The sequence below is a fragment of the Bombus fervidus genome, chromosome 8, assembly GCF_041682495.2.
Source record: "Bombus fervidus isolate BK054 chromosome 8, iyBomFerv1, whole genome shotgun sequence".
In the NCBI taxonomy this organism is placed as follows: Eukaryota; Metazoa; Arthropoda; class Insecta; order Hymenoptera; family Apidae; genus Bombus; species Bombus fervidus.
Genome location: NC_091524.1, coordinates 3,748,612 through 3,775,066, shown reverse-complemented (window position 1 = coordinate 3,775,066; position 26,455 = coordinate 3,748,612). Strand labels below are relative to the sequence as shown.

At 40.3% G+C, this 26,455-nt stretch overlaps 1 long non-coding RNA gene across 1 annotated transcript in view; it reads right to left on the bottom strand.

Moving 5' to 3' along the window:
• Positions 1–26,455, bottom strand: part of LOC139989845 (uncharacterized) — a 62,178-nt gene that overhangs the window by 9,777 nt on the left and 25,946 nt on the right. Inside the window, exon 2 of the long non-coding RNA XR_011800416.1 lies at positions 2,516–2,754. This is a non-coding gene — a long non-coding RNA (uncharacterized lncRNA). The remainder of the gene's footprint in view (positions 1–2,515; positions 2,755–26,455) is intronic.

Here is a 26,455-nt window from a genome sequence, read left to right as displayed (position 1 = left end):
TCCACTTTCAATAAACAATCGCCTTGGAAATCCTTGGAAGTCGCCGATTAACAAAGTTAAAGGAAATATTCGTCAAAAAAATATATTCAGTTTCCATAAACTTCAAAGCAAATATATTTCGTATTCTATAAATTTCTAAATGGTGATATCTTCTTTGTTAAATGAAGAAAAATAATAAAAACTTAGGAGGGAAAATGAACTTAAGATTGCAAACGAGCTAATTCTCATAGTAACCAGCTGTATTGTCTTTGGAGTAATAGAGTGGCTCGGTAACAACAATGAACGACGGCTAATTGATTTACAAGTCGACCGTGCTGTTCCACATTCTGCTTTATTATACCTGCACGCCGGTTCAATTGACCATGACGAAATATTTTTCCTTAATTGAATAATCAACGGTTAATCAAACGGTCGGCTCGATTAAGATAACGATCGGCCAGCCCACTTAGCGCGGCAAACGGGCCGAATAGCAAGTAATTATTCACACAGTCATCTGAATAATTGCCGGGAAAATTAAACGAGTACTGGCGTTACCTCCTAGCGTTATTAATAGCGACACGATTTCGACGTGAATCCCGTTTATCGCTCAACGATGACGTCCAATTTGCTTACGCCTCTTCGCAACTTGTTACGCTTGATAAATCGCTGTAAAACCAACCGCTCTATGCACAGAAGACTTTCATCTTTTTTAAATTTTGTTGATTTTCTTCTCACGAATATAGAACATATTAGACAGCGGAAAGAAGTTGTATTTAATTTGCAGCAATAATTGCTCTGTTGTAATGGAAATTTCAAGGTTTTCTAGTTTCTACAGACAAGAAGCTACTAAATATTTTCTACCTACGAAAATTAAAAAATTTCTATTCTGATATTTCAAAGATACGAAATTTCCGCTTCGAATTTTCCAAAAAATTCTACAAGAACAGAAAATTTCTATCCGCTCTGTACGTAAGATCAAGCATTCCTTAAAAGTTCATCGATTCCGCGATTAATCATCAATTTCGTTCACCAATTTTACGTAATTTCCTAATGATCTTTTATACAATGAAATACGATGGTGCAGAGGCTCAGAAAATCGTACAGAGTAAAAAATAGATAGGAGAACAAGGGAGAGGAGAAGGATGAAGGCGGGGTATTAACCAATTCCGTTCGATTAAAACAACAAAGTTGGGAGAACGGCAAGAAGTCTGGGACCGTCTCGGCAGACTTGTTCACGTGGTAGGAACTCGTGCTTGCTTCGTCACCCTCGAAGCCACAATTTCTTCACACTAATTACCGATCCGTCCCGCCCACCTGACAAGCGAGAATGTGTGAAAGACATGGAGAACCCGATTCATCGCCAAACTCACTGGCTAGCTCTCCTTAATCGACAACAATTCTGTTCTTGACTATTCCTATAGTTTTCTCAGAAAACAAAGTTAAATAACGAAAACGAATCGCGGGACTATTGCATGATGTCTATTCTTCCTTAAAAATGTAAATCTGTAATGAGCATATTGAAATTTAAGACTTAGAGTTTCGCTCAAAGATCGAAAAATTAGACGATGACATTTTTTCCTATAAGATATCTCCACCGGTGCCAATAATTACAATTACGTAGATATCTTGATAAAAGAAGAAATCGCAAATTTAGGTAAATGGAAATTGCAAAGACAAAAATGTGGAAATTAAGTAAGTGGGGGGAGGGAGGTCAATTGGTATTGAAACTTGTTTCGACATCGTAGAAAGCAAACGATACCATCGAAGGAACTTATTACACGGTGCGTTATTCGTTGGTCGAAGCGATCGAGATAGAGAGATCGATTTACGTGAATAATGAGACGGGGAAGAAAGTTGCTCGCCGATAAATTTAACGCGTTACGGAACCGCGACCGGCGCTCTCTCGCCGAAGAACAGGAGTGTTCCACGTCGTTAGACGCCGAGGTTACGTCCTGGGCCCGAAGAGTCCCATGGTGGTCCCCCTCGACCAGGTGGCCGGCCCCCACCGATGCTAATTAAATCATGAAAAAGGCGGTGAACGTGCGTCCGACAGTTTTTACGAAATTAATAAACCGGAACCACCAGTGGTTCTCAAGGTCTTTTCTCCTTATACAGTATTTAGCTATCGATTTAGAATAATTCAGGAAATTTGCAATATATTTTTCAATATTTTGGTAAAATTGAGAAACACGAGTGAACTTTATATACGTGATAGTAAAATTGTACATATTCTTAGAGAATAATGATTTTTGTTTCATTACGTTGTCTTAATTGTAATTCATACTCTCTACAGCAAGTTATGTTGTGTATCTTAAATTATTAAGATTGAAACCGAATTTTAGTGTTAAATCGGATATCGATGCAGTTTTCGTGAAAAGTGTTGACGATAAATTAGATTTTTAACGTTTTATTTATTAGACTGATCGATGACGAAAGTATAGTAAAAGGTTTATAGGATATAATTTGGTCGGATCAATTGCGAGGCTGAGGGATTTTAAGCGTTGTTAGAAGCGTGATAAATATATTTAACACCTACTTTCAAATTACTCGGCATGTCGCTACGGAAAGGTTCGATTCGTAACAAAAACCGTCGATTTCTTCGTCGATCATCCATCTGGTCGTTTGCATCCCCATGGTGAAGAGGTTTTTGCTGTGCCTCTCCTCGCGCCGCGTCGAATCGATAAAGAATTAATCGAGGTGACCATGGCTCCCTGGTTTCTTATGCGAAATCACCTAACGCCTAGCTGATCCTTGAAATCCTCCGCATCTATGAACCTGCAACAATCGATTCCAATCGATAACTTTTAAATTAGATTCCAAGAACGTTCCCTTACATCTTTCACAAAATACAAAAATCTTTGACAAATTCAAATCACTTCTTAAAATCTTCGTAAAATACGGCAGTCTTCTTGTAACGAAAGAAAAAGAATCAAAAACAGAAGAAATATTCTTAGGAATATTAAGTAAATTTTATATAAAAATTAGTCTTGTTTGAAAAAGAAATGAGAGGATAGTGTGTTAAGATAAAATAATTAAAATAAATTACTTAAAATAAAGAAACTTCTAATAAATCCTTACATTCTACTCCTTCTACTCCAACAAAAACGGACGGCTATATTTTAAAAGCAACGAATGTGTCAGTAAAATAGTCAGTCTTTCACGAGATTCCTCCACGAACAATAGACATACAGTGACAGAATTGTAAGGTTTTTGAAATAAACTATTAACCGTTATCTCGTTCCTACAAATTGATATATCTTCCTTGCAATCGAAAACGTATAAACTCGCAACAATATTCGCAAAAGATCAGCCCAAAAAAGCTATTCATAAAAATCCAACAAGAACATTGCCAACCGCCACACAAATCGTCATAATACAACGAACGACCATTCGAATTCGGATATTCTCGATCCACGGAGAACAACGTCCAACGACATCCTTGTGCCATGAGCAGAAAGATGATCGGCGAGAATGAAACGAGTTTATCCTTCGCCGACCATCCACGAGTTGTCGAACGCGCGATGGGAATAAAATGTGAAACTGTAAATTGTGCGTGGGAAGAATCGGTCCCTGGACGGTCGTGGCGGTCGACCATGCTTCTCGTGGGCCGGGGTTGAAAGGTAGAGAACCCAGCCCCATCGCGAGGGTTGATCCGTCGTTGAATCAAGAGAGGAAGCGGGAGAGAGAAAAAATAGAGAGAGAAAGGGTCGTGGAGGATTTAAATGCGCGTTCGAGCGATCGAACAACGTTTGAGCCAGGGGTGTGAGCCTCGAAGGAGCTGGAAATTTGTTACGTTATGTCGGACGATCACTCCCCAGTGAATATGAAGAAAGATTTCTTTGGTTCGAACTGCAGGGGTGAAGGAGAGTGGTTCGGTGGTAGGTCCTCTCTCGACAAAGAGGTACTACGGGGGTTGGTCGCCCGTTTCTGACTGGAAGAGGAAGCTCGAAGTTGCACGATAGTGGGGATGGGACACGGTGCCAGGAATATAAAGCGAGGGATAAAAGAGACGGCGGTCACATATGCGACTCGTAAAAGCTCTTCTGAAAAGCTGCATCCGTCCCCCACGCGGAACCTGCCTCTGCAACTCGGCCTCTCTTACATTTCAATGACGCTGCTGGAATATCGCGAACATATTTTCGTGCGAGAGAAATTGGAAAATTCACCACCCTTTCTTTTCTTTTTTACTTCATTATTGAATAGCGAAGAAAATTACGACGAAATAGTCATAGAACGTAATAAGCAATCCCGTATAATGGTAGATGAGGGTTTTCGAATTTTTCTTCTTCCTTTTTAATGAAAGCGAATCCCTGTCTCGTGTTTATACACACTGAATTTAATAGTTATAAAATATTAATACTTATTTACCTTCTTATACCGAAACTAATATCCCATTGTATTTTCCTACCCATTTGTTCGTGCCATTTTTTTTTATTAGAAAATAGCTCTCTCCCCCTTGTACTATCCATTCTTACGTGAATATAGAATTGACATAGTGTTTCTTCGAGCATTGATTAATTGCAGATTTCCAATTTTTATCGATACATTGCCATAATCGAACAGTAGTGTACATACGTGAGGCGAAAGACGCGGGAGTCAGAATCCGCGGCGACATCGGGTTTCTATGGAAACGTACAAAAGGCACGTTCAACCCCGGGGGATCTAGCGATATCGGCGAATATTAAGAAATAGCTTTCGACCGGCATTTCCGTACATTTGCGGACAGAGAACGAGCCATTCGTTTGCTGGCTAGAACGAGGTGCTGTCTATGCATGGCACGCCGGCACTACCATCCGACCGTCCCATAAATAATATCTTCTCTCTTTTCCCTCTCTACTGTCTTCTTCCGATTCCCGTCGGTTCGTGCCTCTCCATCTCGCGATTCGACCGAGAGCCGTATCTCTTTTTCCATGCGCGTCGTATTCCGCGCGAAAAGCACGTAATTCAGGGCTGGAAAATCGAGATACGTGCCTCTCGATCGCCGATAGAGAGCCAATGTATCGAGTATTTTAATTCCGTACGGTGCACTCAATGGGATCCTTTCGTTCCCGTCATTTTCGATCAGCAGAAGCTTCATCCTTGAGAATTTTGCGATTCCGTGCCACGAGATTTTTATCGTATATTAACTGGTTAAAAAATATTTAAACAATGCAAGCTAGATCAAACAAATATCAGATAGACAACGAGACACGCTTTAGTCTCTCCCTTTGTGATTTTTCCACTATCGATTTAAAAAACATAGGTGATTTATATTTAGTGGTTTTTATCGAAAAATAGAAGTTTAAATTAGAAATTAAATCAGACTTCGTTACAAATATAATCTGCCTTTGGTAAAGTAGAACTATGATTTATGCCACAAGTGTACTAACCTGTTACGAAACAGAGAGATTGAGAAAAGTGATGGCTGATCTCACACCTAGATTGCATTGAATCTTCTCAACGAATAAACTTTAAACATTATTATTAATATATATACATTAATTTTTCTGCTTCCTCCAAAATTGCTGCATCGCGTGTTAATAAAAATCTTCATCCGCTCGCAATGTCAATGTTCCTTAGAAAGAAGTTTCTCGAAATATATCGATAACCAACGAATTTATCATCGAACCTGGACAAGGCTTAGGTTTTTTCCATGAGTGAAACAGACTATTCCAGGCGGAATTGTCAGCCGCTTAATCGTCCATTTCCACCTGTCAGTCGTTGCCAATGGACTTACAAAGAAGACCTCTATCCTTGCGGGGAAAGCCGCAAGAAAACACAGCCGAAGGAAAAAGAAATTCGAGCGTTCGTGGAGAACCGAGGCGGATTATGAAGCGCATACTACCGCGGCAAATAAAAATCGCTTCAGCGTGGCTGGACACGCGGGAAAACAGAGAGAAAGAGAGACGTTGCTCGTCATAGAGCCGGGGAATTACCGGAAGATGTCCCCTGGAAGCTTCGTGGTTGCGGATGGCTGACAATAAGCGTTCCATGGTCACTGCACCCTGCATGCACCGTCTTTTTTTTCGTCGAGAATAGAAGGCAATTCATGGATGTAATTTCTTAATAGTTTGTCCTGTTCGTGTTGCAACTCTCCAGAAACTTATTGCGAAAAAATCGATAGATATCGTAACTATTCGAAGAGCTAGAGATAATAATTACCTCTTAACTGTTTGCAAACTAGTTTCGATGTATAGGATGTCCCAAGCGAATGAAATGAACGAAAGGTTTAATGTTAAATAGAAGGTAGAACAACATTTTCATTCAGCAAAATTAAATCATTTTACGTAGTAAATATGTCACAATCTGCTCCGAAAGTGCCAGGTGTTACAAAGACTAGAAGGACAATTCTGCTTCTTTTAAAGAAAACTATATGTTTCTTAATACACCAATACAATTTTTCTACACCATGTTTTACTGACCAAGAGTGGCGATATTGTTAAGTATTTTTAGTTTCTTCCTTATGTCGCGGTCTTTAATTAATAACAGATTATCTTGCTACTATCGTAATTCTGATTTCTGTTTCTTAACAGAAAATACACTCTTTTATTCTCCGTAAAACGTGTTAATATATTCATAATGTGAAAATGATCAGCATCTACAATTAAAAGAAATAAAAATGAAACATCCAATTTAATTCAACAACGAATCACAAAGAATTAATATTGTTTTACTGAAAAGCTTCTTTGATAGATACACCAAATGGATACGTAACCGAAACAAGTTCGAGTCAAAAAACAAAAATCTGAAGGAAAAGGGAGAGAAGAATTCGAACATGGTCGATTTTCGTGAGGAGGAGGGGCTGTTACGCTCCCGCGAGGCGCGACGGGGTGCCTTTTCCCTCGCAGCGACTAAACGTCGACGTTTCTCTCCGCCATTCTTTTTTCCTCCCTCGCGCGATATTCCGTTTCCACGTCCGTGGAAATCCCTCGCGGCGCTCACTCAATCATACGCTATTTGTGTCGCGGCGAGTACTCGCCGCAAGAAAAGCCGTCCATCGAGCAAGAAACTCTCACCCTTCCATTCGTCCTGTCGCTCTTCCCATCCTCCGTTTCCATCCTTCCTCTTCCCTTCGTTCTAATCGCTGTTTTGCCGCGACTCGTGGCAATCCCGCCGGATTTTTACTCCACCCTGCTAACGCGATTTCGATCCGAATGGTGCGGTTAAATATTTACCGTCCGCGAACGGATTAATGAACGTTCTTGTCCCCGAACTGTGTTTTATCGAAGCTGAGTGTGCGATTCTGTTGTATAATTTTCTCATTGCCCTCTGTATTTTGAGACTTTACGACAGTCGAGACAAATCAGCGATACCCAAAGATATAAAAACTTGTACCACGAAACGCAGTCGGTACAGTTTAAACATTTTTGTTCGATCTATTCTTAACACGAGCTTTATTATGAAATGTTGTGTCAGAATCGGATTAACTCCTCGAATATTTATTCTACACTTTTACAAACTTTTAACAGAAGTTCAATACCAAGCGACTTTTTCGTATCTTTATCAAATTTACGAGATCTTTTAATGATAAAGATACAGGATTATACCGAGAACAATTCAAAGAATGTAACAGTTATAAAATACATCGTAATAACGATAAAATATATAGTTCTGCTCCAGAATATTTAACAAAATTAATATCGATCGCGTAAATCAAATTCCCCGCCCCCTCGAAGATGACACCCACACATCAACCGACTATTGATACGTGACTCGACAGTGAACGTATTAAATATTAATCCAAAAATGTATCTTTCCAATCAACTTAAAGGAACATTACTCGGTTCCATAAATAAAGATCGTTTATGTTTCGCCCGGCAATCAAGGGAAACAGCGTAGCAAACAGAATCATCTATTTCTACAGAAAGAACATAATTTTAAGTAAATGTCACCCGAGGGAATTCATGCGTTCGTACGAAGCATCGTCGCGCGATTCGCTTTTTGTCCCCGATGCTCGGGGTAAACGAAATCATCGAAACGGGGGAGGGGGCTCGATCAGCTAGACATAACCCCTGATCTCCACGATTCTCTTCATCTTCGCTGTTCGCGTTGCTTCGAGAGGAATGGAACGAAGGGTGGTCTGAGCGTTTCTGGTTTATCCGACTGACGTTTCCGCCGGCGAATCAGCCTCCTATCGTATCGATATGACGGCCCTGAGGGTCGCCCCCAAGTAAAATCATTAGTAATGCGATTGTACCGCTCTCCGGTTACCGTTTTCCCCGCACTCTGAACAAATGTTCGCAACTATGCCTGCGGAATTTTGCAAAATTTGAGGGGTCCTGCAACGAAGCATACGCCTCGATATTTCTTTGTAGGTCAGCTTTATTTTTTATAGTACGTAAACACGAATTAAGCTTATCGGATTGTTACTGTAAAGTCTCGTTCAGTCGGTCATGATCAGACTCGTTGGAGCATAATTTGAATTCATGCTTGTGTCCGTTAAAGTCAAGTTGTTCAAATTAGAAAGAGAATTCAGTTCTGTGTCTGTGTTTGATTTTCATATTACATTGTATGAAAATGAAATCGTTGCCTGCTACGCGGTATGGTCGGTCATTTTACAGTTCCCGAAGCATAAAATTCATAACTACTTGTCAGTCGCAACGTTCGATGATCGTAGGAATGTTTACGTATTAGCGCACTGTGTGATGATTTAATTCCATCCTGGTATCCTACGATCTTTTATACGTGCCATAGAAAATAGCTGCTTAAACGAATTAATTTTAGAAAAATAGAATAGCTATCAAATTATCTAACTAACAAATCGACAAGTAATAAAGCGTCAACGCGCATGAAACTTCGCGTTTCATGGAACGCGAAACAAACGCATTTGGTCTTATCGAGTGTAATTGGCGTTTGATAACGCGATAAAATGAGCGCGCTCATTGCCATAAAATAGCACGAGTCGAACAGGAACACTTTGTGGCAACAGTTTTCGGCTCGTAAAGCTCCAAGCTACGAGAACGTCCGCGAGTAGAAACTTTTCATTTCGATTCCAGCGTTTATCGGTCCTCGTTACGATTGCTGTAATCGACATGCGATTAGCTTGGTTGGATTAATACCGGTCGAATGCCGATAATAGGCACGTTGCCGATCTTTGTGTGCTGGAACACATGCACGTAGAGTTAGTGGAAAATCGTGATAAAAGGAATGGCGAAGATTAACGGGAATGATTAACGAGGGATCATTTAGAGGCGACATTGGAAAAACAAAGACTGTTGCAGAGTAAATTAATATCTCCTTGTTCGATCATTAGTTATAATAATTAGATAAATCTACTGTTAGAAAGCTCATCAGTTATAGCTTTATTAGATCGTTAAACAACTGATAGATAAGGAAATTAAGCAGTTAGATGATTCTTCAGAACTAACCCTCTCTTTAGTTTCTAAACCATATCTATAAACAGAGCTTCCACGATAACTATACAAACCTTAGAAGAGTCCATGAAAATCGATCAGGCAAACCACGAGTCCATCGAGGACAAACAAGAAACGCCGTAGAAGAAATCGGTTAAAACGAACCTGTGTTCGTCGCGAAATAAGAAGGACCGAGAGGGTAAGAAACGCGACGTCCATCCGATATTTCGCGAGATATAATATTGATACACGTACACACCCCCTGGATCGGGGGGAGGTATATATGTTGTATATATATATCAGAAGAAAGAGACAGAGGGGCGGGATGTGATGCGGTCTATCCAGATATGTGAACGACGCAGATATAATACAGGTACGTAGCGCTATATAGAAGCCAGAGCCGGGATTCTGGCGTGGACGTCTGTTTCGCGATAAGATACGACCGCAACCCAGTCAGAATCTCTCCGGTTTCGCAGAAAATTCGCGGACTCCCTTTATCGAATTTCCTGATAAAGTTCTTTCTTCGTATCTCTCTTTTTTTCTCATCTTCCTTTCCTTCTTTCTCTCTCTCTTTTTCGTCAGTTCACTAGCCGAGTCGGCGGAGCGAAGAGAAGAGGAAAGGAAATTAGGAGATCCCGCGACCCATCCACGGTTCCTTTCCGTGTCCAGTGACTTGAACAGACACGAAATCGACTAATTAAATTCGCTCGAGAGCGGGGATTAATTGAATGGCCGTTCGACGTTTACTTGGGGAAAGATCTTGTGATGGTTTAGAATTTGGATAGACTTATTGTCCAAGGTTTGTAATACTAATAATTTAAACTATTAAATATAAAACGATAATTAAACTCGATTTTCTAAGCTGAATCTTAAAAATCTTGGATCATCTACAATACTCGTCTTATAATAGAAACGTGTTTTTAAAAGACGTTTCTACGTATTCTGACATACAGGTAAATCTTTACATATATAGCTTTTTTTCTACTTTTGTTCATTCAGAAACTTATCGAAAATGCTATGCTTAGTAAGATCCAGACATTTTTAAGAAATCTTCGAAAACTGATACCAATCGACGTAGGAACCTACTTCCTAGAAATCAGACTGGTCTGCGACAATGGATCAGCTCGATTACAGGACGTTTCAAAGACAGAGGACCGCGACAAAGAAAGAACAGGAGTGTACAAGGGGTTGCATCGTGTAGACATTGGATTCTCCGGCTGCGACGGCGAACAAAACAGCAATCAATAAAGACGAAGTTAGGAGATCCGTACGGTGGATTCTTTCAATCAAATTAGGAACATCAAAGTAGCCAGCAAAGCGAAGGAAAGAGGACGAGAGGGCGGAAAGGTGGACGAGAGGAGTTCGTTTCGCCTGGACGTCGACATTCCACGAGGGGTGGAAGCTGGGAATTAGCCTCTATCTCCCAGAATCCGAACCCTCGAGACAAAGAACCACCCCCGATCCATTCCTTCGCCGCTGATACCCTTCGTCATCTTCCAGCATCCTGGCCAGGACTCCTTGCTGGTCCCTGGTGCTGCTGGCTTTGTTAAAGAATCATTCTGGGCGTGGTCTTTCTTTCAAGGTCTTCGATAATTTGTCCTCAGATTATAGAAACTACCCGCCTTGAATTTGCCATCTATTTTCGAGTAAGGAGGTCTTACATTCGAAATTAACCCCTTCACTTGTAACATCGAGTCACGTTCGTGACACGAATTGTGATTGCGATTCGACAAGACAGATTGTATTTGTAACGATGTTTTATTTCAATTTTATCTTTAATTGTAATCGTTCAGTGAGGATCGCTAGCTGCAAATCAACATAACGCTCTCCGGAGATGGATAGCCATATAGTAAATACTTATGCATCCGTTTGAATAGCTACTTTAAAAAATCGTAGACCAATAAGTAAATGAAAGAATCTTTTAGTAGTCCAAAGAGAAATACAGCCTTGTTAGATGTCTATTTCTCATCGTGATACGGTACATATTCTTAAATTATCAAAATGATCACTTTTCAATCAGATCTTAAATTATTTTTTATTTCTTACTGCGAATATCTTGGAACCAAAAAGGAAATATACATAATCTCGTTACGCGTCTATGCCTTTTCGTAACATGGTACATACAGTAGAACCGATGATAACTTGGTGAATGGGTTCGATTTTCGAGCAAAGCTTGTCCGGTTGAATGGTTCACAAGGGGCTAACCGCGGCGAAGAAGGAAGACCGAAAGAATCTACGATCTCGAACCGAAACGACGTCGGCCGATGCTATCTGGTAATTGCTCGGCGCGGAGTAATTAGAATGAAAAACTCCCGGTCTGTTTGATCTTCTTCTACACGCATAGTCGCTTGATGAGCCCAGCCACGGCGTGTACACGTGCACGCATACAAACAAATAGAGGAGAAAAAAAAATAGGAACGAATTCTCGTTCGCGTGAGGTATGTGGTGCGTGCCGTCATTGCTTATTTATTTATTTATTTATTTATTATGGCTGCGCGTAATTCTCTATTCGCGTCGACTAGCAAAGTCTAGAAGGAATTGCAAATCAGACAGAAATTAATTTTTCGCAGTCGCCCGGCTTTACATAGAACGCTTTTGCGGCGGCAGCCAGTGAGAAATTTATGCCGACATTGAGCGGCTCGCACCTTTCAGTCGGTGAATAATGACAAAATTATTATTAATCGACGTTCGGCCGTGCGTTCAAATTCCTCTTGTAATTATTCACTTACCTCAGCATCAATGATCGTAAGCCTTTAAATCACGGAGGAAGCATAGAAACGATCTAATTAGAAACTATGTGCTACAAAGTTTCTTTATATCAATCTACTCTTTTTAAATCTACCGCCTTTTGCTCCTACTGCAAATATAATATAATATAATATAATATAAATATAAATACATTTCATATTAATCGTAACAATTTATTTTCTTAAGTATATTATCCTTTCCTTAATATCTTCTTCTTATTATTATTAATTATATTTAACATTGTTTCAGGGACGTATTCAGAAATTCAACACCGGCTAGTAAACAACAATTGACTTACTGTCATTAAAATAAGACTAAGAGAAGGTTCAAATAAAGTGCTAAATGCTACGTTGTCCATGTAAGTCTCTAACGATAAACACAAGCGGGAACAAAGGAGTGAAAGAGCGTATCAATCAACATTAAAGTAGCTACACGAAGTGTGCGGAAAATCGTGGTACGAATGTAATGGGGAAAACAATCTATGACTCGAAATACGGCGGCTATCAAGAGCAACAAGATTGGGCGCTTCACTTTTTAGAAAATCGAATTTCGAATTTCCCGTTCAATACGTATCTGTCAAACTAATTCCTGATACTAAACGTATCCAAACTCTATTTTCCCAAGAACAGGTCTCTACACACACCATACAAAATGAATGAATACAACACAGACCAATGAAATAGAAAAAGAACTAGTATTCGTATAGAGACTGAAGGTATCTTCTCGGTAGAAAATCATCATTCGAACGAGCGAGTTGAGATTTGACGCGTAGACAATGGCCGTTGCATCGGCTTCCAAGACCAACGACGGAGAACGTCGCGAGGGTGAAACGGAAGAGAAAGGAAAGAAGAAAAGGGGGTTGAAAATTGGTGGAGGGTGGGTTGTACGGTGCCGACGGAAGGGACGCTGAGCAGAGGATGGCTGCGCGCAAGCGCCCCCAGGAAAGTGGCGGCATAAGCGCCCGCACGGGAGAAAAGCACCCTCTGGATGCTAGCTGGGCCGGCCGATAGGAAGAAAGGGAAGATCGGGGAAAAACGGCTAGCGAGAGGGAAAGGGACAGCGAGGGCTGGCTACGGCGGGGATGTAAATGCCCCCGTGATGTATCGGATCGATGCGGCAGCACCCAGACACCCCCTACCCGCTTACTACGCGACCTAAAAACGTTCTCCAGTGCTAGGGAGCACGGATGAATTACGACTGTCCTTTTCCTTTCATCGTAATTTCATCCTCGGATTTGCGCCTGAAAAATTTTCGCCACGATCAACCGTCAATCTTTTACGTCGTGAATCTTGCTAGAGTTTATGGTTAGAGGTATAGCATTAGTCGCTTTTGGAATTCGACGAACATGGAATATTTTAGGTCCATTTGTGTCTAAATTGAACGAGGAAATTTTGTTATGCGTGATCAATTTTGATCGTGAATGTAAATATGTTTCTGGAAAATATAAATGACTAGAATATACCATTTCCAACTGTATTTTTTACAGTGTAAAATAAATCTCTTTTTAGGATCCATCATGAGAAAGATATATTATGGAGTACTAGGTCAAAATTTAAGACCGTAGTAATATTGTGATCTGTAATTTACGGTTATAAGATTTTCACCATTTTGAATATTTCAGAAATGTCGGTTGTTATGAAATTAGCTATGTATTCGTTTTTTATAAAATTTCTTGCACATTAAAAAGTATACACATATCTTCAATCTGGAATGTTGCTCTTTATACGCTACATCTCAATCACTCATCCTCCAAGACAAACGAGCTACAAATCTTCTTAGTCAAGCATCCACAATTCCAAATACGTTTCTATCCAAAAGTCGTCACTATACATACAGTGTTCCAGTCTTGGGCCAGCCATGCGGTCCTTAGTGATGATGTTAAAGCGGTTAAAGCGGAAGAGGAGCTGCTAGTTCGTGACTCGTTGCAGAAAGTTGGCGAATCGACCGTCATGAGATTCGCTCGTTTTCACGACTTTTTTTCCCGGGACGAATCTCGACAACTGCTGGGACGACTGTTGCCAGAGTACATATCCCGGCGACGTGTACGTATATGCTCCAGCCGAGTTTACGGATAGATACGTTACCAGGCGACGCGACTGGCAGCGAAGTTACTCGGGGAATTGCCAGAAGAGGCGACGATGTTCGAGCTTTTACTCGCTGGCAACCTTTTTTTCCTTCTTCTCCTTTCTTTTTTCTTTTTCGAAACCGAAAAAGATTCCATGGAGGGAAGAATACAGAGTCTAAGTACCAAGCAACGTCATACGAACAGAGAACTACTGTGTTCTATTAATGTGCACGTGCAAACTCCCATTTACTCGCGCTTTCACCAACCCCTAGACTTTCTCCCTCTGACCGTGTCTCGTCGCGGATTTGTTTCCCCTTTAGCTCGTCTCGCGGACGAGAACCAATTGCCTTTACTACTGCAGGTTTCGAGAAAAGAAATTGCAATATGGAAATCGAAGATATATTTGGCTTTTATGTCAGAATACTAAGCGACTCAATTTAATGTACGATATACAATGCAATGTAAAATGTACGATATAGAATATCTCGTGTAACTGAGGCTAGACACGTTTTTAAAATAGTTATAAATAATCTAATTCATAAATGTTAAAATGCTTATATATATATGATTATATGGTTCAGAATTGGGGGATACGCTAATATTAATTTTACGTTCTTTTGAGCATTAGTGCATCTTAACAAATCGTAAAAGACCGAAGAAAGAAGAGACTTTTGCACGTAATTGTCGCGAAAGGACACGCGGTGAATAATTAGGATGATTCTCAAAGGCTGCAGCGAACAGATTCGTGTGCAATGATAACGTTGATGTTAAGCGTAATAAAGCAGCGGTAATTGCCGACGTAAAGTTATGACTGCGCCTACTCATTAGCACCCGGCGAGGCGGTTGCTTTAATTAGTAAACTAAAAGAGAGCCCCGTAGCGCACGTTCCGCGCAAAGCAGAATTTTATACCAGTCTAATGGACGTCTACGATACTATTTATATATATAACAAATAAATTTTCATATAATCTCCCGATGTTACACGAACCCAATCGGCTACCTATGAAATTTGGAATATTCCTCTATCCTTTCTTGCAATCTTCGTAGAAACTTTACCAGATGGATTCATTATTGACTTTTCCAAGTAAATCTCATTTTTAATACTGAAACTACAAGCGATTAAAGTATCAGACCTGTACCAAAGATATCAAAATGGAAGCTACATGAAAAATGTATAATGCAAAGCAGAAGAATAAGCTCCTATTCATTTATTTCACGGCGAATCGGTACAATTACCAAAGATGCACTGCAAATGTATAAAATTAGAAATTGGTTATTTTTACCACTCTGGTAGTTCTAATGTTAAATCGAAAAGGATATGGCTTGCATTAAAATAAGATGATTCATTATGAACGCTTAGCTTGTATTTAAAAGATGTAATATAAAATTAGAGATTTTTATCCTTGTGGAATCGTACATTTGAAGTAGACGGAATCATTAGGAGTGGAAAAATGCAAAAAGGAATATATTTTATCTGTGCTGGTGTACATTTACACGAAAAGAGGATAAAGTCCAAGGAAGCGAACAGCGGGAAACTTGATTGAATTGCGAGGCCAGGCTTATCGTCGATCGCATTAAACAGGCAAAAGCGCGCACTTACGGAAAATTAAAGTGCTGTAGCAGATAGAAAAAGAATTTCTATTCTCGGAGTGTTAATTACTCCCCTGACGTGATCGGCGGATAATTTAAACTCGGTTGTCTAATAGGAACAAGCGAGAAGGGCAATTAGTGCTCTTATTTTTTTTTTCGTGAGACTTTGGTAAACTTCACGACGATGATGTGTTCATCGTGCTGAAGAAGAGAATTTCATATTTACGCTGGCTATCGAAAAATAATCGATTAATAGAATTTGAAAATCTCTCTTTACCTACCAATTATTTAAAAGATGATGGCTCAGACCTTTGGTTTTTGTAACTGCTAAAAACATGCAAACGCTTTTGACAATATTAATGTTAATCATATAAACCTGTTTAATCTCATCACTTCACTTCAATTAAAATCATCAATGTATAATATCATTGAACGATAACATCCTAGAATTAAACATTAATATTTGTAAACAAAACTTTTCAAAGAAACTTTATTTCGTTCGGGTACAATTCACAAGTTACGACGTTTTTACATGAAAATGTGGTACACAGAAACTATGATATTTTAAAAGTATTCTTCTATATTCATTTTCAAAGTAACAACCGTAATCTATCCAACAACATTTCACGTAACCTACAATATAGTAATTTAAAATTATTAATTGTTAATAAAACGGTTTTAAAAATCACATACATATTAATTTCATAGAAACAGTGAAGAGAATTTATCGCTGTAAATTCTATCTTTTCTTTAGTTCCCTTTTCGGAACATTTAACGTTACCGAGTTCATCGCAACTGGACCGCGAAAGGTTAACGTGTGCTATCTTAACCAGTGCATCGATGAATTATCACAATAGCATATTCCACGATCGAGAAGAAACACGCACGTGTCTAAAAGACCGGAAACGAAAGGCGTATCGCCTTTCATAAACAAGCGGCGATGCCAGTCATTTGAAAGTTTGAAATCGAGCTTCGTCACGAGATTCGTACGCATCTTCAATATCTTGGTGGGTGTTTCCACGCTGCCCATCAATTACGACTTCGTGGTTGCGTAAAATTGCTGCCTCAAAGAAAATATAGCTGACCACGAAAATGACCAATCTTATGTTTATTCATGGAGCCGAGAGGAAAGCAGACAGCGGCAAATTTTATCGAGTTCCTGGCGTTCCCCTTATCAAACTCGACCAGGTAATCTATGAAGATCAGCGAAGGAAAATATTTTCAGAGGCAAACAATCTTAAAACTATTCTGTAAAATTAATGGAATTCTCTTGGTAATTTTTTCATCTGGATTGTTATCTCGAACTTTTGGAAATATAGTTTATTTGTTTGCCGTTAATAAATCGAATTGAATGATAGAGCGTGAATGATGTTGAAATAGATTGTCATGCGAAAGTTTTCTGACAGCGATCTTGTTTATTGGTCTTTATATTTTAAAAAACAGAACGAACCAGCTTTGAGAGATTTGATTTAAATTTAAATTCGAATTTGTATTTTACTTTAATCGCTGTTTCTAATCACCGTCTAATATAATCTTTCTGAAAGTGCCATTATCTTCTAGTCTATTTAAAAACGGAACTACTTTTCTGTTCAACTGCGCCTTTCTATCAAACGCATCAAAGTATCTACTAACAAGTTAAACGTTTCTTTTCTTTTCTTCTCCGACTTCTCTCCCGTTCTACGAAACTAACAGACCTAATCTAAAAATTTATCAGACGCAGATTATCAGATTTATCAGTATACTTATCAAACAGAACGTGATAATTAAACGCGAAGTCTGATGAAGTACTCTGCATATATAAAACAAATTTTCTTTGCCGTGTCTGTTATAATAATAATCGTTACAGGATTGCCATGGTAATGATCATTTATCGTAGCTCCAAAAGACGACGGGCGTGTGCCAGCACTGGTTGAAAAACTCGCAAAAATTTCCAAACGATTCGAGGACACGCGATCTTCCGGTTACGAAAAGCACCCCTGGTGCTCGTGGAAATCGAACAAACGCCACCCTCGGTCGCGGCACGCGAGTCGCTGATTGTCTAGTTTCTCGAGTGGCTCTGTAAATGGTTGAATCGGGGCTTTAACTGTGGTCTGATGAAAGTTAAAGAATTCAGAAGATCTTTCATGATATTAATACCTTCTTTCCTACGAACGAAGAGTGCAGATAAAAAAGATAGAAATTTCTACTCTTCAGGAGTGAATTCATTAAGATTCGAAGAAAATTATTTCTTATCTTTTAGTTATATTTATCAAAATACATGTTTGTTAATATTGAACGAAATAATATTGAAATATACGTTCGTCTTATATGCTCTAACCATTTTACATAACAATTTGGCTAAACCGATTGATTTATTAATTTACTAGTTGTACGTTTTATTTCAAATATGAAAATAAGAATATATAAATGATATAAAAAATTTGTAACAGTTTTGAAGAAGTTAAGAATGTTCGTAAATGTTGTTTCTGTAAGAGGGTTAAGGTTGAAGGAAAATCTTTAACCAAACATTTTCTCCGACAAGATCAACGTTGTCGTCCCGATGCAGACCGTCTAACGAACCCAGCGTCCCTTTCTTTCTCCCGTAGCATTCATCGTAAACGGATTTGGCTTCATTAACCACCCGTAGACTCACCCCCGCAGCCACCCTTGCTATTCTGCCCGACACGATCGTAGCTTTCTCTCGCATGGTAACTATGGCAACAATGGCAAAGGCAATCAACCGCCGCATGGAATTAACGCCACACAAACCTTGGATATTCTAGGCAGAGAAACTGACTGAATTTAAGACAAGCGTTCAAGTATCACTCTATTCGAAATATTGTTTAATTCGTTGAAGGATAATCACGGGGGTAGAAATTATTTTAAGACTCGCTATATTCAGAGACGAGGGGAATCCTCCATTCTTCAAGTTCGTTCCTTAAAGATTTAAAAGGGTAGAACTCCCTAAGAAGGCGTTCTTCGTGCTCATGCGCATGTTAGTATGCAAAGGGATAGGGTTCACGGCAGCCAATGACAAGCCTTTAAAGTACCCTTTATCTTTCAACCCTCCTTTTCATTCTAACCAACCCTGTTTCGCTACTACTATATTCAAAACTATCTATTTAAAAAAACATAAACCACCCTCCTTAATTTTCTAGTATGAAAATTAACCACATCAAGGATAAAGAAAATATAAATTATATCATTTTAATTCTTCGTTGTAGAAATTCAACGTTAACAGCACAAATAATAGAAAAGAGACCAGAAATACAACATCGCTGCAGAATAAAATGTACCGAAAATTCCACAACCACCCTAAAGATACTAACTGAAAACGCTAACTGAAAATCAACGAAAACAACGAAGAACAATAGCAAGAAACCCTCTTGTGTCGAACCAATGAAATCAAACGAGCCCTTCGAGGGAAACCTCCGGCCAATAAAACGGCAGCTTCGCTTTTTAAGTCAGAAGGGGGAGAATGACGAGGGCCACCCTTTTTTAAAAAGGGTTGGATACGCACATGCGCGGCCGGTATGCAAATCCAGCGGCTCTCGACCAATGACGTGGATTTAAAGTTCACACACAGAACGTCCCTCGGACCAACCGTGGAATAAGTAGAATGCGGAAGTCGCAGCACGGCTGCCGCGCCCTTATCGGAAGGGAACAGGCAACGAGACTTAAAAAATGATCTATCGCCGTCACCAATCACACCGCGGGTGGCGGTGGGTCCCTCTCTGATTGAGACGAGCCTCGTGTGCCTCTGGAAAACGATATACCCGTAGATCCGCGGGTGAAGAAGTGTTAGCCATAAAACATGCCGATGTATCAAGAGGCAAAACATCACCGCTGATCGATACCGAAATTATCGTGTCTTTTCTGAAAATTTTTATGTATTATTACAAATTATTTTTCTACGGATTGCAACTATTTTGTATTTCTGGCGATTTAGCACGTGTTTCGTACCTTATTATTTGTGAATCGATGTATTTATAAAAATTTTATGTTTTTACTCTCGATAGGAAAATTTGAAAATTGCATTTGGCAATTTTTCAGCGTTGTTTTCAATTTGATACCGAGAAAGGAATCAAATAAGGAAAACGAGAGACGAAAGATCGAAAAGTGATAGTAATTTTACTGCATCTGTGAATTATCCCGAGTAATTATCTCCATATGATTTAGTATACCGAAGTTGTTCAATCTATAATCATTCCACTGAGAATATTTATGTAAATTTTTATTAACTAGACAAATGGTACCTAGATAGAAATTTTTTTCAACGAAAAAATATTATACCGAGTACCTTACCTTGAATATTTTCTATGCTTTTCACATATCCCTGCATATTGCACACTTTTACTTTACATTTCCCAAAAAGTGCGTAGAAGTGGATAATTTAATCATTTTATATTCATGCAAACACCTTCTGTCAATTGATACCCCGATTGACGGAAAAACGCAGACGAAGCGAATCGTCGCATCGAAGGAAAAGGTTGAAAATCGATTCGGGTCAACGGTGGCAGCGGGCGTTATTACTCATTCGAGCGATCGATGAACAAGCCATTCGATAGTATCGTCGATATCGGGGTCACTTTGTATGTGACAGAAACTGACGTAACTACGTGCCAGCCGGAAGATTAAGCAAGCAATGAAACGGGAGCGGTTCTAGAGCGTTGTTATAGACATTCCGGGTATTGTGCCACCCAACCCCCGAAGCCACGGCTTGCTGCGAGGTAGTTGGCGTCCATTTCTTCTTTCTTTTAATCTTACTTTTCCCGCAAACGGCCAGCCAGGCGTTAATTCAACGGCATTGATTGCCACACGAAACCCCCACCAAACCAACTGACTAACCCTCCCCTCGCGTCATCCCCTCACAAACCTCCACCCTCTAAGAATCCGACGGGTTTTCCACCCTTCTTACTCTCTATCTCTCTCCTGCCCCCGTCTTTCGCCCTTCTCTCCCACTGGCTCGGCTCGTTTCCTCGGCTACGTTCACCTCCCGTCCGCCTCCGGACTCGCCTCGGAATGATTATTTCTCGAGTGTAACGCTTCGACTAACGTGTTCGTGAAAGTCCAGTAAAATTAAACGCTCGATAAATGGCGGAACCAGCGTGGGGCGATTCGACGCTGAGTTCAAACAGAAGGTTAGATCCAATAGCTTCACCGATTAATAATCTGAACATTGTAATAAGGAAATCTTGGTATAATTAATTCTTCAATCTTTAGCTTTCTAAAATGATAGTTTTATGACAATGGAACGTGGAAAAGTCGTTAGAGGGAAAATTCGAAATATCTTCGGTGTATAGAAAATTTGGAGTTTTACGTGTTTTATATTGTTCGTTGGATAAGGAATATATTTTCTTTTTGACGAAACAAAGTCCTTTGTGACGGGTCATTCCATAACCAGCAAGGTCGAATTTCTCGTTCGATGCAAACGATCGAGATAAATGGTCCAAAGGGTGTGGACTTCGGGGACGAGCGGGAGAATCCTTCGGATTGGAGACAGAGACAAAAGGGGGCGAAGAAGGCTGGCGGAGCGAAACGAGGGGTCGAGTGCGGGGGTCAATCTATAATAAAGCCCGCGTTATCTCTACTGGGTAGCGTGAACGAAGGCCGGAGCCTCGTAAAAAAAAGGGGGAGGATGCTGCTTAAGAACGGATTACGAGAATGAAATCGGGCGGCCTGATACTTAACCCTCGACGAAATCGTTGAATCCTCACGCGTCTTTATCTGACGAGACGCCTATTTTGATTAGAAAAGAATCGGGTGGAAGGTAAGATTTTGCTTACTCTCTCTCGCTTCTTCTTTTTTTCGTAAAAAGAATCGAACATGAAATTCGCATAGATTGAAAATGAAAAATGTCCAAGATATGATCGAATGAGATAGTCGGAAACTGATATCGCGAATAACAATTGATATCAGTGACTGGTTTCGAATAGGGCAACACGATGAAAAAGGCAGGAAATGAATTATTTTCCTCAGCGTCGCGTCGTGACGAATGATTCGTACGTGCTGACCTTTTTCCCCCGCAGTCTGGTCATCATTATTCCAAACGATTGCGCGCAGTTGTTGGCAATTGGTAATTCAGTGTAATCAGCAGAAGTCACGGACGGCCAAGGAAATGAATGCGTGTACCAAAAAAATACTGAAGTATAAATCAAGATAGAATAGCTCATGTAAAAATAGTAAACGTTTCCGAAGACAAATTGGTCAACTCCATTTGTTTCAGACTACTTGTTCGAGACGAAATCTGTACAGAAAAGGGAATAAAAATATTTTTATTAATCTAAAAACGAAGACTATATATATTAAATGATACGATATAGTGTAATTTAATGACCCTAATTAAACGATAAAAGTTTTCCATTAACAAACATCGCGTGATACTTCTCCCAGAACGTCCTTCAACCCCTAGAAAGGGTACGCGTGCAAACAGCTGACGTATCATTACGTCAGGTCCCGGTATCAACTACCTACCTGTTACTCGATGCATCGGCCGTGAAAAGCGCATTGTAATTCATAAAAGGAGAGACGGGAGACGAACGAACTAACCCTTTATGCTAATCGGCGTTACGGCCAGGGGTAAACATCGCGCAAGGGTGATTTTTATCGGCCACTTTAAAGCCCATTTGCTTAATGAGGCGCGATACAAGCCCGCTTTATAAAGCCAGTGAAGCACGTGAAGCGTGGCCGGTCCCTCTGAGCGTGAAGAGGCTATCAACGAATTAACTCGTTACGCGTCGGCCCCCGGCATTTTCACCTGTTCCGTGGCGGCATTATGCAAATTTCATTTAACGTACTTTTCACGTGCCTCCCCTTCGCGTGATTCGGCCGATCTCTAATTAAAATCCTCTTTATGCCCGCGCTTTTTTCACAGAACGCTCAATACATGACGTTTTCATTATCTGTAATTTCCATGCGAGTAATTAAAACGGCTTATCTCGATCTTGGAATACGAAACCGGTGAAACAGAGGAAGAAATTATTAGGATTCGAATCGTTATTCTTGAATAATAATTAATCAATTTCGTTATATTTTTGCAATAGATGAGTAATAATTAATCCTGAATTGGTATCGTTGCACCATTAATGCTACTGGAGTTCAAGCGCTGCTGCGAATATTTCACAATTGATCTACAGGCTCGTCTATATCGTCGTGAAATGCATAAACGCCTGCAGTAAATAGTATAGTAATTTTTAATATGCAACGGAAAATAATGTGTATAAAGCATCTCAAAATCCTAAATCGTTATTGAACGTTGCCAAGATTATACTTTCCCTTATTTTCAATTTTCGGAAAATAACATTACACGCTTTATATCCCCCTTCGCCAATAAAACATTGACATCGGAACGCATCAAGTTTTAGCAAAAGCCAAGAACGGATCAGCGACGAAAGGGAGGCAGAAGTAGCTAACTGACGGGGATTGGACTGCTGGCGAACGCTGATAACGCGTGCCTGTCGGCTATTATGTCCTGGGAGTCCTGTTTTCGGTGGAAACCGGCCAGAGGGAAAGAAAGAGGAACGGGCACGTAGGGTGGGAGCAGTTTAATTAAAAGAAATCTCCTCGTTCGACGGCGCGAGATCGTTCGAACTCCAAGTTACTCCCGGGGTTGTCGGTGGTCTTTATGACGGGACCACCCCTCGACGTTCCTTCTGTACATCTGTGCTCGCGAGATAGGCCTAATAGCCTGTCCGGATTATTAAGCAATACGAAATCGTGCGACCATTCTTTCAAGAAAAATAAGGAAAGTAATTAACGACACATTTATCGAGGCTGGAATTTGATGCTATTTTGAGTATTGGTAATATGTCCAATCCGAGAATCATATGAAACTTACTTTGATATTAAAGAAACTACGTTACGACTAATACTTAACATCTGCCGTGTAAGTCTCAAGTTTAATTTTAAAACTACCCTTTACGATTGAATTCGATCTGATTCGAATAATTGTCTACCATAAAGAACGATATTCCAGAAAACCATGCCTGGAGAAAATTTCATTGGGCGCTTTATTACTTCGAACAGCAATAACGATTCATCTCGTTGTGAATCTTCCATAGAATCGATGCAAAATTTGCCAAACAATTCAACGAACGACACGAGATTCCTTGTACTTCTTGCTACGAAAGAAAAGATGGGGGATGTGCGCTCCGTATATCATTCTTAAATCGGGAAAGTTGTTACATGTAGCCCGGTCTTAGTCCTTCGTATAACCGTGTTACAGTGTAAAGATCATCATGCGTGCTGAATAAACGGCGAACACCGTGGGGAAAAATTGCGAAACTTGCAGCAAACTCTCGTGAACATAATTTTTGTATTGTTTGCGGCAAGCCATTATGGATTCTAGAAGAAACACCGAAAGAGATGTACGATCGGCTAGCATCGTAATGGCCGGAAGGATGGCCCCTTCTCACGGAAAGAACCCTTCAAAATCGAATTTTTCTCCTTCCAAATCAAAATCCGTTAAAATCAATTTGAGTTTTTTCCTTTGTCATCGATTAACATCGATGCAGTTTTTATTCCAATTTCTATTCTCTACTAAATACCCTGAAATTCAATAACGACGCAACAAGATCAGCAACCTGATCCTTTATTCCTCGAGATCCCTCGTTTTCATCGAATAACTATCTCAGTAAACGACCAAAGCTATTAATCTGTTATGAAAGTAAGCTACTAAACCTTTACTAAACTATTCAGTTAACTACTGCAGTGATTATCGATATAATTCGAGAAACAAAATATGTTCCAGTGCAAAAGATACGAACTCGATACAAGTTCCATTAGCAACGATTCAAAAGGTAATGAAAATATCAGTGTCCGGAGCGTTTATCGCCATGTCATTCGCACGTTCCACCGTGGCGGACACATCGGCGACAATTCCGTAAGTTGTTCGTTTTTATAGGGGCGAACCAGGTGAAGAAATAAAAAGGCGAGCACGTCGAAGCATAGACGAGGAGAGGAGTTATATACGTTGTGTCCCGTTGTGTCACGTTGGACGATCGTAACAGCCAAGAAGCAGCAGGTACCTCTTCGTCCTTCTCCATCCTCCGCAAAATTACTTATAATATCTGTCAACGAACAGACACGGCCCGGTAGCGCTGTTACCGTCGCGCTACAATCCCTTGGAGAAATGCCCTCTTTATTATCTATCAGAAGCAATCTACTGGACACTTTCCTCTCCTCCCTATTCTGTTCACTCGTTCTGCTTTCCCTTCTCCGCTCGTCGCGAGCTTTCTAGAGTCCTACGTTCTATACTAATTCTACAACACGCGTTTTTCGAACTTGGCTTTTAGGGGACGTGTAGAGAAGCTTTGGTGGACGTAATTTGACCAGACCTCGTGAACAATTGAGATTATTTAACCGGGAAAGCATCGTGTACATCATGCGAAGTAATTTCATGTTATCGTTACCAGTCAGTATTGAAAAAATTGCTCAAAGAAACTGTAAAATCATTATTTTAGTTCGAATAATCGTTAAAAAATAATAGATATTGGTTTAAAAATAAAAATTAGTAATCTAGAATCAAAAGCTATTAGAATTTGAATATATCGATTCGTGGAATCGGTTTTTAATTAGAGATCGATCTCGAATGCGTCGATTGGAAATACGAAAGGAATTGCAGAAAAATCAATCGAGACAATCGTGAATCAAGTAAAAAAAATAATCAAGCAACAAATAGATTCGCGATTAGACGTTCTAATTGAACCCTATGAAGACAGCAGTCTGGAAGGCGAACCAATTGTCCAACGTGCACAGTACCTCTATTGAAAAAAGAAAGGACGGTTGGTCCACCACGTGGCCCAGAGAATCGCTTCTCTATGGGCGATTCACAGAACGATGGAAGAAATTTGAAGGCAGAACCGAGACGAACACACACGTACGTTGACTGCTTTTCAGGTTCGCTAGAAATGCCTCGAACGTCCCAGCGTATAAACTGCCTGGGCTAATTTAGACCGACTGTTCCGTGAAATTACCGGGGCTCACTGGGTAATGAGAGGGTGAACGAGGGCCAGGATATCCACAACCCTTGGACAGTGGACGGCTAATCACGGCCGCTCGTTAGCGAATTGAATGCGCCTCGAATCGTGTCCGATCGAATCCGCGCCGGATAGAAAGTCAAAGAGCTGCTTTCTACCTTTTAAAAAAGACCTCACACCGGTCACTAAAAAATTTCACACGGTCTCTCCCTTTGGTAGGACGAACACCGGTAGCCAAGGACACCGATAGACGTCTTTTCTGCACGGATCGTTCTCATCCGGATCGTTTCGTGTCACGAAGCTACGGACGCGCCTTTGTCGCGAGTACAATTTCAGAAAATCGTCCATTGACGCTTCTAACGTTTTTAAGACGCTTCAAGAAGAGGAAGAAAGGAATCGTAATGGACGAAACGGTTTTCTGATTGATTTACAGGAGGCAAAGACTGTTTGAGGGTATTTTCAAGAGGGGAAATTTGTCTAAGAGATGGAAGAACGTGTTTAATAGCAGACGACAGTCTACTGAACTGCTTCCAGCAAACGAATCGCGAAGCGACGATTGTCGGCGACTTAATGGACACCCTATATTTGCTCATTAACGGACCCTCTGTCGCGAATCCCGAGCACTTCCACAAACTCTCGACGAACGGAGGAACGACCGAGCGAGGAAGAGGTCCGCACAAAGGGACTGCGCCCAGCCAGGGAGAAATCGAAGGATGAAGGAAGCAGGAAGAATGGGAAGAGAAAGAGGAACGGGGACCTCTCATTAGGAGCTTTGCGAGAGGAAA